Consider the following 16,632-nt stretch of genomic DNA (forward strand, 5'->3'; position numbering starts at 1 on the left):
TTGGGTGGAAGAGCTGGGCTATTGTTAAAGGGATTTTTATGTATCTGTTTTTCTGAGTCATTGCATCCACCTGACAGAATGCTGTGATTATTTCTTTGGGTGTTCTCTGTTTGTAGTTAATACAGTGTGCAGGGGTAAATACCATGTGAGGTGAGAGTTGCTATAGTAACTGGTTATTTATATTCAATAAAAAAAGTAAATACAGTGCAGTTACATAAAAACACTTGTCTGGTAAGTAGATGGCATGAGCAAGCGAGCCTGTTATTTTAGGACTTCAGGAGTGGATGCACTCTCCTGTAGTATTCCTGTTAACAGAACTCCATCATCACAAAGATATTGTAAATGTTAGACTGGTATTCCCAGACAAAAAACTAGATTAAACTGGAGAAAGCCTGTAGACATTTATCAGTAACTTAAAGGGAAAAGAAACTTAAAAACAATAAATTCAAATTTAAGGTTACACTTACAACTAAAACTAAATGTTTGAAAACATATAAATGATGGGGGTGAGGAAAAAAAGAACTGACAGTACATTTACTTTAAAAGGCATTTAAACTTGCCTGTGGAAACTTCTTTTAAGAATTTACTTCCACTCTCTCTGACAGCATGTGAATTTGCTGCCACAGCAACACACTTTGCTAATGGCTAGCGGCATTGTAAAGATTAATGCAGTAGACCTTGGAGCTCCAAGTACTGACAGCTATCCAACAACATTGGGTGCTGGCTCACTCTATCATCACCCTTTGACACTCCCTTCCTTTGGGTTTCCCCTCCCACCACAGTGTAAATGCTTAGTAAAACAACCCATTCACCTGGTGCGTCAAGAATGGAAAACCTGACGTGTGAATGTTGTTTTTCTTGTCTGAAACGGCACTCGGGCTGACTGTAAGCCCTCAGTTTTAGGGTCTGAATACTTAGTTAGAAACACATTTTTTCACCCTTATTACAACATGTATCTTGCCAAAATTTATCTTGAAATAAAAAATATTTTTAAAATTACATGTTATTTTAAAAGTTTGCACTGGTTTAGTTTACAAATTTATTTTCTTCATATTTGTATTGGTTACAAAATATAAGAGTACATTTTTAAATTAATATTTTTAAAGATTAGTGACCATCTGTTGCATAACATTTTTACCTTTTTTAAGCAAATTCAACCAAAGCGAATCTTTGTATTCTTCACTGCCGATGTAAAACCAGTTTCATGCTAGAATCCCCTCATTGCTACCAGTAATCCAGCAGCACTCATATGTAGTAGCTGACCCATTTCATTTCCTGTTTCATGTTTTAAGTCAACATTTGGAGCAGAAACCCATAGTAAGTGCACTGTGATCTAATAAGATGTAAATTATAGGCCAAAATCTACCTCTGGTATAAATCTGGAGTACCTCCACTGACTTCAGAATTTGGCCCTGTGTTGTTAAAGGGTACTTTAAAAAGAATTTGGCATACTTTTAGATTATCATCAATATAGATTAAAATAATTTGAAAGTCAATGGGAATTAGGCTCCTACGTGCCTAAGTAACTTTTGATGACAATGTTGAGCAAAGCAGCACCTCAATACCTTTACAAACCTAGGATTTATGGATATTTACATGGGGAAAAATATGGACTCAAACTGCTCACATGTAGTTGCCCCATTTTCTTAGTACTGCAGGTGAAAATTGGTAAAGTTACAAGCAATTATATTTACTGAACACGTGGAGAGTGCTCCACAGGAGACAGAGGAAGACATAATCCCTAGCTCAAAAAATTTACAACAGTACCTTTTACCAGAGTATCTCAAACTGTTTAACAAAAAGGAAACAATCTTTTCCCCATTTTATAGGTGGGGGAAACTGAATCACCAAATGTAGTTGTACTCTGAAAATTGACAAGTCAGAATGGCACTACCATGCTAATTTGTGAATCATATGTGCTTGATGTACAATGACTTCTGATAACTCATCTTGGCTTTTGAGAATCAAGCTGGCCTCTTTCCATCTCATTCCCTTAGTAACACCTGTGCAATCTCATTCCCATCACATAGGTTTACAGAAATGCAGTGAGTCGGAACTCAGTAAACAATTCTATTGATGAAACACAAAATGGAATAGAATCCCATTAACTTAATCTTAGCTGTGTTGGTTGTGCAAAGCTAACATGAAAAACACTTATTTATTTCAGTAAAGCAAATAGATATGACTCTATGCACAAAAAGAAAAAAAATCTGAATAATTTGTACTTAGTTTTCAGAGTAGACTTGCACTTTAAAGAAACTTTCTTAGGAGAGACAGATGGAGCCTCACTTTAAGAGCTTATGGATGAACACACTCCTCTTTAGGGCTGGTCTACACACTGTTTTTGTACCATTAAACAAACTGATTTAGTTAAAATGCAATCCCCTGGTGTGGTCACACATTTAATATTTGATTTAAAAGTTTGTATATGATATTAGCTTATGTTAATTGTTCTTAATATGAGAATTAATTCAATCGAAAGACAAAAATAGAACATTTTTAATGCTAAAGAACCTACCTATAAACAAATACTCATATTATGCAAACTATGTAAGCCACTTGAACATGCTTTGAAAATGTCCAATGGCTACACCAGAATTAATGAACACATTATATATGTAACTTACTGAGGAGAACACAAGTATTATTTCTATTAAAGGCGGATTGTTCTGGAAACACTTCAAGACCACATCAGTAATATTTTCCAGTATGTTGGGAGTGGTCTTCAAGTACCTAAATTATTTCACTCATCCATCTCCTGTTGTCTCATCCATGGCAGTTCTAGTTCCTTAAATATGAAGCACCTCACCACTTTCATTTAATTAGGCATGTGAAGAAGAGACCGAGTCTAAGTCATAGGCTACAATGGTAGACATCAAAGTTGACAAGTATTTTTAGGTCCAATTTATATTAGGATGGGTCCGTTCTATAGATTACTCTATGTCCAAGTGGAAGAATTTTCTGGTGAAAGAAAGCTTGAAAGTAAAGTCCTTTGAAGCCATTAGTCCCCCAAAATGTGGATAGGATAATAGGGTGCATCAAAGAAATATAACTAAACAAACAAATGTTATTACTAACTGTGTTAAGTTTGTCACCTTTGCTAATGTATTAAATGATATGAGATTGATTAGAAACTATTTAAAAAGTGACATTGACCAGCCTGCTCTCACTTTGCAAGTAGAGAGAATGGCAAAAATTAAATTAGACCCTGATCTTGCAAAGACTTACACATACACTTAACTCAGTGCAAGTAGTTCTACTGGTCAATGGAACTACTCACAGTGTGTAAAGTTAAGCACGTTTGTAAATTTTCACACAATCTGCACATTAGATTTTTAAAACTGCTTTCAGTTTCAGTGCTTGAAGTTGTTATATTTGTTTTTCAAAAATATATGCATTTGAACCTGGCAGTGTCCTTTGAAATCAAATAGCAGCACATAGTAAAGTTACTTTCCAAATAAAGCAATCAAAAGAAATAGCTCTTATGTTCAAGAGGCAGAGAGAAGTGTCTATTTATAAGAAAAAGCTAATCTGCAGAGGTGCTTGAGGTAAATACCAGCTGAGAGAAATACTGAAAGTGCATACAAGCTTGCTGATTAAAAAGACATTTTAGTGTACAATACATCTTTAAAAGTTGCATTCAATAATGGAATAAAAATTAGTTTAACTTTCCACATAGTAGAAGTGCCAGCAAGCAACTGGAATTAAAAATCAAAGCCCTTAATCCTAGAACTGGATCCACAACTATAATTCCATCAGGGTTGCCAACCCTCCAGGATTGCCCAGGAGTCTCCAGGAATTAAAGATTAATCTTTAATTAAAGATTATGTCATGTGATGAAAGCTCCAGGAATACATCCAACCAAAATTGGCAACCCTAAATCCCATGTGCCCAAGGGGAGACCCATTGAAGCAATGGAGTACATGTTAACAGACCCTACTGCAGAATGAGGGCCATAGTTTAGTTTATAATGGTGCCTGTCATAAGGGGAATGGCCCCTTAAGGGAAAATGGGCCCTAGTTCCCCCCCCTGTGACAACCTATTTGCCTCCACAGTGGAGGAAATGAATTGAATCATGTGACATATGGTCATGTGACAAAACCAGGCCTCTAGGGGTTAGAAAAAGAGAGGCCTGAGACTGTAGATGATCAAAAGTGAGACAGGCAGAGAGCTGGAACAGAGAAGTGACCCCTTGTGAAGGAGGAGCTGATCCAGGCACAACCCAGTTGGAAACTGGTACAAAGAAAGCTCCAGGGAGCAGCAAGGCTCCTGCAGAGACCCTGAAAAACCAAGAGAGCACCTGAAGAGCAGCAGAGGAGGTTTGCCCCTTGACCTCTTTGAACCATGGAGAGTTGGAAAAGCAGGCAAAGGCTGGGGGAAGAATTCCAGGTAAGAGTGCCTAGGAATGGCTGCTTGAATTATTTTGGGACTTTGAGAATGGTCTGAATTGTTTTGAACTTTAATAAATCAGACCCCCAAGAAGGAAAGTACTTACTACACTTGTGAAAGCTTTTTGTGAGTTATTGATGAATTCAAGAGAGCAAAGTAAGGGAGGTTACTGCAGAGCCTTGGGGGTTGAGGCAGGGAGGCACTCTAGAAATTACCAACCCTCTTACAGTGCCATTTTCATAATCAACAACAAAAAAGTTCTGATTTATATCAAAGTAAACTTACTAATGTGCTGAAGAATTCTCATTAATTGCCCTTTAAGTCTTTAATTTTGGCTAAACTAAAATGGAGTCAAATAACAAACCTTACTATCCTTTTCATTCAATACAAACTGGTATAAAAATCCTATCCTATTGTAGCACAGGTTGTCTGACTTGTTTGCAGTTGAACATATAATACAAGTAGGTGGGTTTTGTTTTTTTGAAGAATGCTGCAGCAATTATTGGTTTAAAATATAAATAACCTCAAAATCCTGACAGCATTCCTTTAACTGTAGAAGTGCTTTGTATTGAGCTGGTTCACAAATACTTTTCTCAAAATTTGCTCAAGTTACATTAGCCACCATGTTTCAAATAAGTATTTCCAAATTGAATTTTTTAAGAAGTTATTAAAACTCAGACAATTCATCTCCTTTAAAAATGTCTGAATTTATCCCTAGTTCAATTTCATATACACTCTCTAATTTTTGAATTATTTTAATCAGCTGTGGGTTGCTTTAGTAAGCTAATATAATTATTTTATTACAAATAAAATCCAAAATGTTATAAATATTTGGAAATATCATTGCATTTGATTCGGAAGACAAGTTCCACAACCTTCTTAACTCCATAAGGCCCTAGAAGCTGCCTAGGACTAAGCATATTGGCTCAATGTCCAGACAAAGCTACAGTATTAAACAGCAAGTTAAGCAGAATTGTAACAGCTACTGTTACTAATTTTGTGGATAGGGTTCCAGTGTTACTAGGAGGTGACAAGTTCATGCTGCTATTCTTTTCTCTCTCTCTCCAGCTTCATTCGTGATTCAAGCAAGTAAAAGGCTGATCTTCCACATTAAACCCCTCCCCTCACCAATAAATTCTTCTAGCAAAAGGGAGTAGTAACCCATTCGCACATGCATGGATACACCCCTTTTCATATGCCTGATTTGACCAAACTCTCAATATCTTTAACAAAAACAGAGTAAAACTGTTTTTACCTCCCCCCCCTCCCCAGTCTTGAGGAATTTGCACACCTCTAAGGCTAGGTCTACACTGCAATTAACAGGCTCATGGGGCTTGGGCTAATGGGCTGTTTAACTGAGGTGTAAACATTGAGGTTTGAGCTCCAGCCTCAGCTCTGGGACCCTCCCACCCTGCAGGATCCTAGAACCCGAATGTCTATACCACAATTAAACAGCCCCTTAGCCTGAGCCCTCTGAGCCCGATGCAGCTGACATAGCCCAGCCAGGAGTGTCTAATGGTAGTGTAAACCTACCTTAAAAGACTAGACTAAGGGTCTGTCTTCCCTGCAAAATTGACTTATCTACACTCTAGTTACTTCTCTTGAGGTAGCCTAGCTTGAGTGAGTGTGGCCACACAGCAAAATAACACTGGAGTTGCTGTGTCCTCACACACACCACGTAGGTATGATTGACTATACTGATTCTAACCACTACTCTAGCAATTAGACTACACATTGCTCGAAGAGTTATGAATGCAGTCAAGGATTCCTGATACCTCAAATTCTTCTGCTGTCTCTCAAATTGTTGTGACATACACTTTGCCAGTGGGCTACACATCTACTCTAAAGCCTGATCCCAACGGGGGACCACAACCTATTTCTGCTATCAGTTACTCCTCTAGTTAAAGTGGAAGTGGCTGTAGATTTGAAGGCCCTGTGTACAAACCCTGATGATGACAATGTGAGGGGGGAAAACAGTATGTCATGACAGAGTATCCTAATATATCTGCCTAAAAGGGAAGAATTAAAGTTGCAAAACAAACCTTAATCCCGGCTTTTTTTTTTTAGTTCTGAGTGCTTAACTTTGCAACTTTAATGTTCTCTTAACATTTAAGAGAACATTAACACAGCTGCTGGGAGCAAGTCCTGCAGCCTGGGTTGACAAGCTTTTGTTTGCAGGGTTTATGCTAGTGTAACACCAATAGACCCCAGTCGTCAGCATTGAACCTGGGACCTCTGGAGCTTAGTACATGAGCCTCTACTGCATGAGCTTAAAATCTAACTGGTTGTTACCTTAGGCTGCAGTCAGTCAGTGTCTCTCTCTCTCTCTCTCTCTCTCTCGGTGCCACTAGCTGGGACAGAACACCACACCCAGGAAGTGTGTGGGTTACGCTAGCATGCTAAAAACAACAATGTAGTTGTTCTGACTCAGGTGAAGCATAGGGAGGAATGTGGGGTTCAGAGTCCAAGTTCTAGCTGGAGCCTGAACATCAAAACTACCTCTGCAAAGCTATTTCTAACACCCTAGCCTGAGATCTGCTAACATGAGTCCGTCAACCTGGGCTGCGAGACTCACTCCCAGCAGCTGTGTTGACATACCATACTCTAAATGGCCCAAGGAGTTGCTCATGACTTACCACCTGGGGAAGCTTATAGGTGCTTAATACAGCTACATGTAACTAATAAAACTCAGTTGGTACTACATGACATAGATCAATCGGAATACTTCACATAAGTTACAGATGAAAATTAATGCTGAAGAAAGGTTTGAATGTACATTTTATGGATTATTCTGTCTAACTTCATTAGGCCTGACATACTAAGTTTTTTAAATAAAGAAACTGAAAGTTCTTACCTAACATGCTTTACACACCATATAATCATGATGAACTGCTTACAAATAGTCACTCCCACACAACTACTACCAAGAGAAATAAAATATTTATAATGAAGACTATACTAAACTATCCATTTAGCCAAGTTAGGAACACTGTTCCAAAACCAATCTTACTTTTAAATATCAGTGAAAGATACTTGTTAACATACAACACTCTGAAAAGGAAATGTGTTTTTATTTCCTGCTGTCAAAATTTTCTGCTAAATCAAATTTTTGCCACTATGGTTTGATCTCTCAATGGACTTCCCACTGAGCAAGGACAGCAGGACCAGGCCTATATTAGGTTCCACAGTAGGTCTTTTAAAAAAATCAGAACTTTTAGTCTAAAATATTTTTATCTAATGTTAATCAACCAGATGTATATGAACATTAAACGTCATCTTGTTTTAAACAATTGGTAAGTTAAGGTTGCATTTTTTTAAAAAGAAACAAAGCAGGTGCATTATAAATAATGGATGAAAAATGGCAAACTTGCTTTTTCCACCTGTCACACCGTTGCTAATAACTTTAAAGACTGCTGCAGGCATATTTTTGTTTAAAGTGTACAGGAAATGGTTTACATTAATACATGTAAATAAAAGACTGACATTTTATAAGGCCCTGAGAATATTATATGTAATGGCTTTGCACGTCTGAGCTCTAATCTTGTTGAACAACTAAGTGGTTTTAATCATTACACAAATCAGGCACAAAGAGAAAATAAAGTTACAACACAGCTATAGGTCTGAACTTGCTTGTATGAAGCCCTGCTGTCCTTTAGGCAGATAGTAAAGGAACACAACATACCTGAGTTGGTCTTTGCTCTTGCAATAAGACCAGCATAGGCAAAGCACACCTAATAGCAGGAAATGAAGGTTTCCTGTGCTTAAAAAAATAAATAAAACAGTGTTACCTATAAGCTATACTGTGGTTCTGTTCTGGGTGGTCTGGTCCAATTTTAATATTGGAACTCTGCATATCTTATCAGTTTCTCAGTCCCAGCACTGTCAGAAACATCTAACTCTAAAATGAAGAAATTAATGAAACACAAATAATATTGTAAAATTAAATGTCAATTGATAGAGTCCTAAAAAAGTTGCCTTCTCTTAGTAATGGCCCATATCCACAATTTCTTAATTAGACTGTATATTCTTCAGGCAAAAACTGTCTATATTTTGTGTCTTATACCGTCCTTAAAATACAGTCAACTCTGTATTAATAAAACATGTGGACAATCACATTACATATATTCAGTGGCCTTCTCCAGAGCGGGTGTTAAGTTTGCCCACCCTTCAGGATTGTCCTAGAGTCTCCAGGAATTAAAGATTACTCTTTAATTAAAGATTATGTTATGTGATGAAACCTCCAGGAATATATCCAACCAAAATTGGCAACCCTAGTTGGTGTCATCTAGGTTTCCTATTTTTACCCTATTCTCCCCTGCAAGAGAAGCTTCAATATCACACTAATATAATGAAAGCTCAAATGCCATTCTATATCCACATGCAGTCACCTTTGTGCATTAGCAGAATAATCCTGGAAGGAAACAAATGCTACCAGATGTGGCCAACTATGTACAGATCTGTGGGAGTGATTATGATTGGCAGGGAGTGGACTCCTGCATATGACACTCAATACCCCAATCTAAATGTGACCACATGCTGTTTGGACAAGCCTCGCAGTTCAAAGAACTGCCAGAGGGAACACAGCTAAATAGCGCACACACAGAAGCCACAGTGTGAAAACAGGCATCTAAGTATGCTAGACATGGGCACTGGCCAGTCAGTGTGTTATACATATATGCAAGCAAGGAATGCACCAAAGCTTTGTGTGGCTCCTATGGTTTAGATGCCAATCAAACAAGATGCCTACAAAACTAACCTACATAACACAGTTATCTGGCACAGCCAGACATGCTACAAGACAGAGTCCCTTCATAGTGTCTTTGCTGTTATCCACAAATCATGCCCAAGGCATCAGATTAATACACACCATTGCAGGTGTGTTGGTTTTTTTTTGTTTTGTTGTGTTGTTTTTTTTATCTTCAGGGTGTCTTCACACATGGTTACAGATGCATTATAATGTGCTCTGTACAGTCGGGATTCATACATGGTGTGTGTACAGTAGCAGGTTGGTGTATAAAAAGCAATGAGTCAGAAAGGGGTGAATATGCTAACTAGTACAGCCTAAGAAATCTGCATATCTTTAAATTTACCACCCTGATACAAAACACAGGACAGTATACTGTGAGGCTACTCGTTACCCCCACAGCTCTCTCACTGGGGCCAGGAAAGCCCACTTTAGAGTGTGGGTGGTAGGGGCTCCTAAGAAGTTGTTCAAGCTAGCACATTTTTCCAGTTATCTTTGTTTAACATTATAGAATTAAAATCTTTAGCAGTCCATCATATGCCTTCTCATATTGAGTAGCAGTGCCAATTTCATTCTGTTTTCTCTGCTATTAATACTCTCTTCCCCAACCTCAGTGTCCCTGGAGTTGGTCTCAATGGGCTGTCCTGAAGGACACAGTCTATCCCTTGCCTTTTAGCTTTTTCTCATGGCTGTAGGAGTTACCAACATTATAAAATTCAAGTTTCATAATGGAAGTCTTAAAACTGAAGTTAAAACAATGCAGCTGAGTATGAAACAAACATTCTCCTGTAACCTTAGAAGAACTAGCTGTAGTAGCAGAAGCTTCTAAGCATGTGCGCCCCTTGAAGTGCCCTCCCCACACTATCACTTGATGCCCATATTGCAGAACTTTTTGTGCTTTGTGTTTTTAGGAAGGGAAGGATTACATAATCTGAAGGAAGAAGAGGGGTATTTTGGGTTTAAATTAGTGGTGGTTTGTCCTGCTTCACTGTGTAGTGTCTGGTGATCTGAGGATGTTAGCATCAGCCCTCATGTTCCAGGCTATTTCCTAGCTTCCAGTGCTAACTGCAGTGTATGATTAGCTATGGTTGGTGACTATTCACTGGCTGAATTCTATTACTTGTGAACTCTTCCTGCTAGCAATGATTGTATGCAACAGAAGGATCATGCATTTCTCTTGCTTTCTGTTCATTATTTGGTTGGAACATTCCTAGGCTGTCTATGAAGCAATTCTGGAGGAAACTTCTGAACATCTGAGAAATTGGCTTCTAGGATATTTGAACAATAGGCTCCTTGGGCCATCATCAGAGGATATATACGGGCCCCATCTGCAGGCTTCTTTTGGGTGTGCTACCTTTACTTGACAGAAATGTACATAGCTGCCTCTCTGTCTAAAGAGAAACATTCCAGTTCTGCGGTGACATATAATGTAGGGACCTGTTAAGATTCTTACAAACCACATGCCTCATGTGAGCAATGCAAAGCTTCAGCTCCTCTAGACAACTAATCTTTAACTACTTTCTCTCAATCCTGTTCATGGACTTAATTTAAGCACATAAATCTGGCTAGTTGCTGACATACAATCTGTCTGATTTCTTTTTCCAGAGTTCCTGAATATGCACAGCTCCCACTAGGTGCTCAGCATCTCTAAAACTTGGGGCAATGATTAGATGACTAAATATGGACTTATCTGCTTAGGTTTAAAGATCCAGGTTTGAAAATTCTGCATGTAACCCCCTCCAGCTATGCAAACTTCCATCAATTTGTTACATGCAAAATAAAGGAGGAAGGAAAAGGCTCCAAGCAAAAAAACCCATACTACTTTTTTGCCAGAATTAGTGTATTTATTAGGGCTGTCAATTAATCGCAGTTAACTCACACGATTACCTCAAATTAATCACTATTAAAAAAATTAATCGCAGTTTTAATCGGACTGTTAAACAATAGAATACCAATTGAAATTTATTGAATATTTTTGGAGGTTTTTCTACATTTTCAAGTATATTGATTTCAATTACAACATAGAATAAAGTACCCACTTTATATTTTATTACAAAAATAGTTGCACTGTAAAAATGAGAAACAAAAGAAATAGTATTTTTCAATTCACCTCATACAATACTGTAATGCAATCTCTTTATCATGAAAGTGCAACTTACAGATGTAGATTTTTGTTGTTGTTACATAACTGCACTCAAAAACAAAAGGTTGATTTTTCTTTTTTGGTGATTTGGGTTCTGTAGTTTTCACATCGGAGTGTTGGTCTTTTAAGACTTCTGAAAGCATGCTCCACACCTCATCCCTCTAAGATTTTGGAAGGCACTTCAGATTCTTAAACCTTGGGTCCAGTGCTGTAGCATCTTTAGAAATCTCACATTGGTACCTTCTTTGCGTTTTGTCAAATCTGCAGTGAAAGTGTTCTTAAAACGAACAGCATATGCTGGGTCATCATCCGAGACTGCTATAACATGAAATATATGGCAGAATGCAGGTAAAACAGAGCAGGAGACATACCATTCTCTTCCAAGGAGTTCAGTCACAGATTTAATTAACACTTTTTTTTTTTAATGAGTGTCATCAGCATGGAAGCATGTCCTCTAGAACGGTGATTGAAGCATGAAGGGACATATGAATCTAACACATCTGGCATGTAAATATCTTGCAGTGTCGGCTACAATAGTGCCATGTGAACACCTGTTCTCACTTTCAGGTGACATTGTAAACAATAAGCAGGCAGCATTATCTCCTGCAAATGTAAACAAACTTGTTTGTCTGAGTGACTGACTGAACAAGAAGTAGGATTGAGTGGACTTGTAGGCTCTAAAGTTTTTTTTTTACATTGTTTTGTTTTTGAATGCAGTTATTTCTTGTACATAATTCTGTGTTTGTAAGATCAACTTTCATGATAGAGATTGTATTACAGTACTTGTATGAGGAATTGAAAAATACTATTTTATAGCACAAATATTTGTAAATCAAAAAATATAAAGTGAGCACTGTACACTGTGCTCTGTGTTGTAGTTGAAATCAATATATTTTAAAATTTAGAAAACATCCAAAAATTTTAAATAAATGATATTCTATTGTTTAACGGTGCAATTAATCACAATTAATTTTTTAATCGCTTGACACCCCTAGTATTTATAAATAAAATACTTAAGTGTTTGTTTTACTTCTGAATGACCTAATAAAGTAGAACCCCGCCCCCCAAAAGGAGCCTGTGTTTCCATGTGTGGAAGAAAAGATCTAGGAAGCCTACCTCTCTCCCCCTTGCACTATCTACTGCAGATTAGAAGTTATAAGTTGATACAGTATGATAACAGATCAGTCATGACAAGAGTGTTTTAAGTACAAGATGAAGAGCTTATCCTTGCAGAAACAGAGGTCAGCCATGCGATGATGATGTGGGATATCTAACTGGTAGGTGGTGTATGGACACATACTTGTCTGGCTGAAGTGTACACTCTCTCTCAGTGTACACACACACACACACACACACACACACACACACACACACACACACACACACACACACACACACACACACACACACACGCCAAATAACCATATAGGATAAAAAAAGTCTCTAGAAAACCCAGTTATTCATTCTCCATAATATGTCACTTATATCAACATATTTTTTCATAGAATATCAGGGTTGGAAGGGACCTCAGCTCAGGAGATCATCTAGTCCAACCCCCTGCTCAAAGCAACACAATTTTTTTTTTTTAAAATCCCTGTTCCCTAAATGGCCCCCTCAAGGATTAAACTCACAACCCTGGGTTTAGCAGGCTCATGCTCAAGCCACTGAGCTATCCCTCTTTCTAAAGAAAAGAATTATCCATAGCACAATTTATTTTTTGAAAAAACAGAGAACCAACACATTACCAATATTGTGTGACTCATATTGATGAGTCACCAATAAGAAATTTATTGACAATTATTTCTCACAATTTAATACAAAATGACGCAATTTTTGGACTTTAAGCTGAGTGCAAATGTATAAAAACAGTTGGTTTAACAACTTAGTTAAAAAAATCATTTTAGAACTTGCTGTACAAACATTTTGAAACTCCAGTTTAACACTTTCTAACAGTAAAGCTTATTCTTTCAGACCCATTTTGCATCTCGTTTTCGAGATAGCTTCCTGGGTACTTAATTTGTTTTTTAATTAAGAAAAACATTGTTGGCTTCTTCTAATTCAAGTTAAATTTAAACTGGAGTGTTCCTTAGGTCTCTAATTTACTAATCCTTTTTAAAAAGAGCTGGTCCTATATAGTAACACTTGCTACAGCAGCAGGTAGACTTTTGATTTTTCCAGAAATTTCAATTGGCTGAGGTGCCAGGGTAGTTCAGTTTTTTGTTGGCACCACTCAATTTGCCTGTCTATCCACAACTCATTTTATTTCAAATAGTAAAATGCTTGTAACTATACAACAGAAGACAGTCCTGCACTGGCAGGGAGATGAGAGCAGGTAACCTCTAGGCTTTAAAAAAAAAAAAAAAAAAAAGTCAAGGAGCTAATAAAGAAAAGGGCACTCTGTTTAGCTTTCTAAGGCAGCTGAAATAGGATTCCAGTTCAAAGGGTCTAATTATACCCTGGCGTAATGAGGCACAACTCCAGTAAAATCAATGAAGAAGCACCTACTTAAGCCAGGGCTGAATTTGGCCCAAATTGTGTAAGCAAACTGTTCCTTTTCTGCTTGGCTTTCTCAGTAATGAGTGATACCTAAGCAGTGTATTCTGGTAGGTGTGGCGGTAATTAGCTCTCCAGCTTTTTAGGTTAGAGCTCAAATAACTGTCTTGCTTATTACTCAGGAAAGGAAAAAAGTAGTCCTCTGTATGATGGAAATAATAGCAAGATAACATTTTGGGTAAATGGTTCAAGAAGCTATTGCCCTTCATTAAAGGTGTAAGGTGGGAATTTTTCAAAGATAAACTTCATACTTTGTTTTACCTAAGGATATCACCTTAAGTTAAAAAAAAAAAGACAACTTATTTTCTAGTTTGTGCTATTTCTAAAATTGTTTGATAGGAATTGCTTCTCTACATGCGCAAGATTCCTTCTAAGTTCCTGATTGCTACAAGTGATGCGGCAGAACAAAGCCTATTAGAACTGACAGTTAGTTATTTGGATTTTCAATTACATTCCTTTCAGTGTATCATTTTCATGTCTGACTTCACAACAGACTACAATAAAAGTCTGAATTTACAATATTAGCAAATAGAATAGGATTTTATTTTGAAAGATTAGTGAAACTATCATTAATGAAGATTTTGTGTGATTCTGATAAAAATTTGTAGTGCTGTTTAACATCCCAGATTAGTTCTAGAGCTGAGAAGAGATAATTAAGAAAAGATTAATCTGGATTTCACAGAGAAGTGTCCAACTCTCACTCTTTTTTCACTATCCTACTAAAAATATCATTGCTTCAATTTCAACTGCAAATTATTGCAAGCCAGAGGATCAAATAATTCATTTTAAAAAAAAATCTCACTTGAATCAAACTAAACTTCACACTAAATATAAAAGCCCCATATCTTTCCATCAATTTTTATACAAAACGGTCATTGGCTCAATGGGGGTTCTATTAATGTAACAATGGAAGGTTATGGCCCAAAATGCGAGCAGCCAAAATCGGAGGGAACCACTACTTGGAGATTGTAGAAGGCCAAGAAGTCTGAGGAATGTTCATTTAAATCATAAGTATAAACAAGTATGTAATTTAATAACAAAGTTCCAGAATCATTTATTGCTTCCTATAGTTTACCCCCAGGAAACAGTTTTATCATACATAAGATATGCAAAGAGTTTGTTTTTAGTAAAATATTAAATACATGTCCCTCAGTATATGCACAGACTTAACACTAATACAAATTACTATATAAAACTGTCAATTCCAGACAATATTCTTTATTTAACCAGCCCAAGTATTTACTATACCAAGCTTGAACTACAATACTGAAGTATTTAGTTTAAAAAAAAACTAAAATGCAGCACAGTTGTGTAAGGGATAATTTCATGATCTGAACAAGAGATCTGATGATACTGTCCCTTCAGATGCTAGGTGATGCCATTGCCACAGAAGAAAAGCAAAACCACCTCCTCCCCCATCCTTTCTATGGCAAAACCCCTCTGGAAGTAAACAAACTTCCATTTATTAAGACTTGGTAGTAGGACCAAGACTGTTTCTTTATGACATGGGATCTTAAAAACATCCTTTTATGTTCAAATACAAAATATCAGTAATTTTGGCCAAGATTTTAAGTAGTAACTAATTTTGGGTGTTTCAATATTTGGGTGCTCCACTGAAGACATTTTTATAAGTTTCTGATATTTTTGTTTAGAAAGCCCTGAGCACCTACCCTCTGAAAATCTGGCCCCTTTAAGGTGGCAAGTTGGGCTTCTGTACAGAGGCACCTAAAACCAAAATTTTAGAAGTGACTAAAGTGATTTTTATCCTATCTATTGATGGTGAATTAGGCATATTTTGATGATTGGCATTTAAGGACCAGCTCAAAACAGAAATAAATGGGAATTTTGCCATTCTCTAAGTAGACAGAGAAAGCCCTACAGTATTTTCTTTAACACATGAAAGTAAAATGTGCTGAATACCTCTCAGGCTGACATTTGGGTGTAGACTGCACATACTGATAAAGATACTGGAATTTTTTCCTTTACCTTTGCAGGTCACCTTTTAGAACAGCTTTATTTGTTTGTTTAATATAACATGCCAGTTCACCTCTAATCAAGTGAAACAAATTCTGAGAAACCAGTTCACAAACAGACATGCACATTACCAAACCACAACACAGTTAGTCACAATTGGCTTTCCTTGCCCGTGGAAGACAACAAAAGTTGTATGGTAGAGGTCCTGCAGGTCAAGAATAGAGAGTATTGGCAAATCTGTCTGGAAGCTCACAAGAGGCCCAATTCTTTTCTGTATTACATCAGTGTAAGCCCAGAGTAACTACTAAAATTGTGGAGATGCACAAATTTTTTTACATAAGGGTAGATTACAGCAGAATTTGACCTCACTCTTATATATTTGATTCTACTCAGAATTCATGTTCTCATTTGCAATTACTGAAGAATGTGTCACAGTTAAAGGCTAAGTTTTTATGTGGCTTTAAGCTAAGATACCACATCAAGAGACCCGCTTAAATGACTTTTAAAAAGTATATTCTTTTGTCTCCGAAAGGGTTGAGTGCTGTTTACAGGGCTTTTTAATAATGTGAGAACTATATTTTTTTCCAGACTTTTAAAAAGTATTACTGTGCTTCTTCAAATGTTCTGACCTCTTGTATTTTTACAACATGTACGTTATCAGACTTAGATATTTTTCCAGTTTGACTTCTGTCTTCTCAATGAAAATAAAGATGATGTTGTTATACCAAAAAACTCAGTATAAAGTGTTTGTGTGCTGTGTTCAGGGTTTGAATCTGGTAACAATCAGAATTAACTCCTTAAACCCTACTGAAAATACACACGTTTCATA

General features: G+C 37.0%; 1 protein-coding gene and 1 long non-coding RNA gene across 5 annotated transcripts in view; one reads left to right on the forward strand and one right to left on the reverse strand.

Annotated features, from left to right (window-relative positions):
- The window catches only part of BAIAP2L1 (BAR/IMD domain containing adaptor protein 2 like 1), a 66,277-nt gene that overhangs the window by 23,683 nt on the left and 25,962 nt on the right, over window positions 1-16,632 (reverse strand). The gene's annotated exons all lie outside the window — the stretch shown is intronic.
- LOC120373557 overlaps window positions 4,150-16,632 on the forward strand; it is a 31,761-nt gene continuing 19,278 nt past the window's right edge. Inside the window, exon 1 of the long non-coding RNA XR_005585583.1 lies at window positions 4,150-4,389. This is a non-coding gene — a long non-coding RNA (uncharacterized LOC120373557). The remainder of the gene's footprint in view (window positions 4,390-16,632) is intronic.

This window comes from Mauremys reevesii, linkage group 10 (genome assembly GCF_016161935.1).
Source record: "Mauremys reevesii isolate NIE-2019 linkage group 10, ASM1616193v1, whole genome shotgun sequence".
NCBI classification, from domain to species: domain Eukaryota; kingdom Metazoa; phylum Chordata; order Testudines; family Geoemydidae; genus Mauremys; species Mauremys reevesii.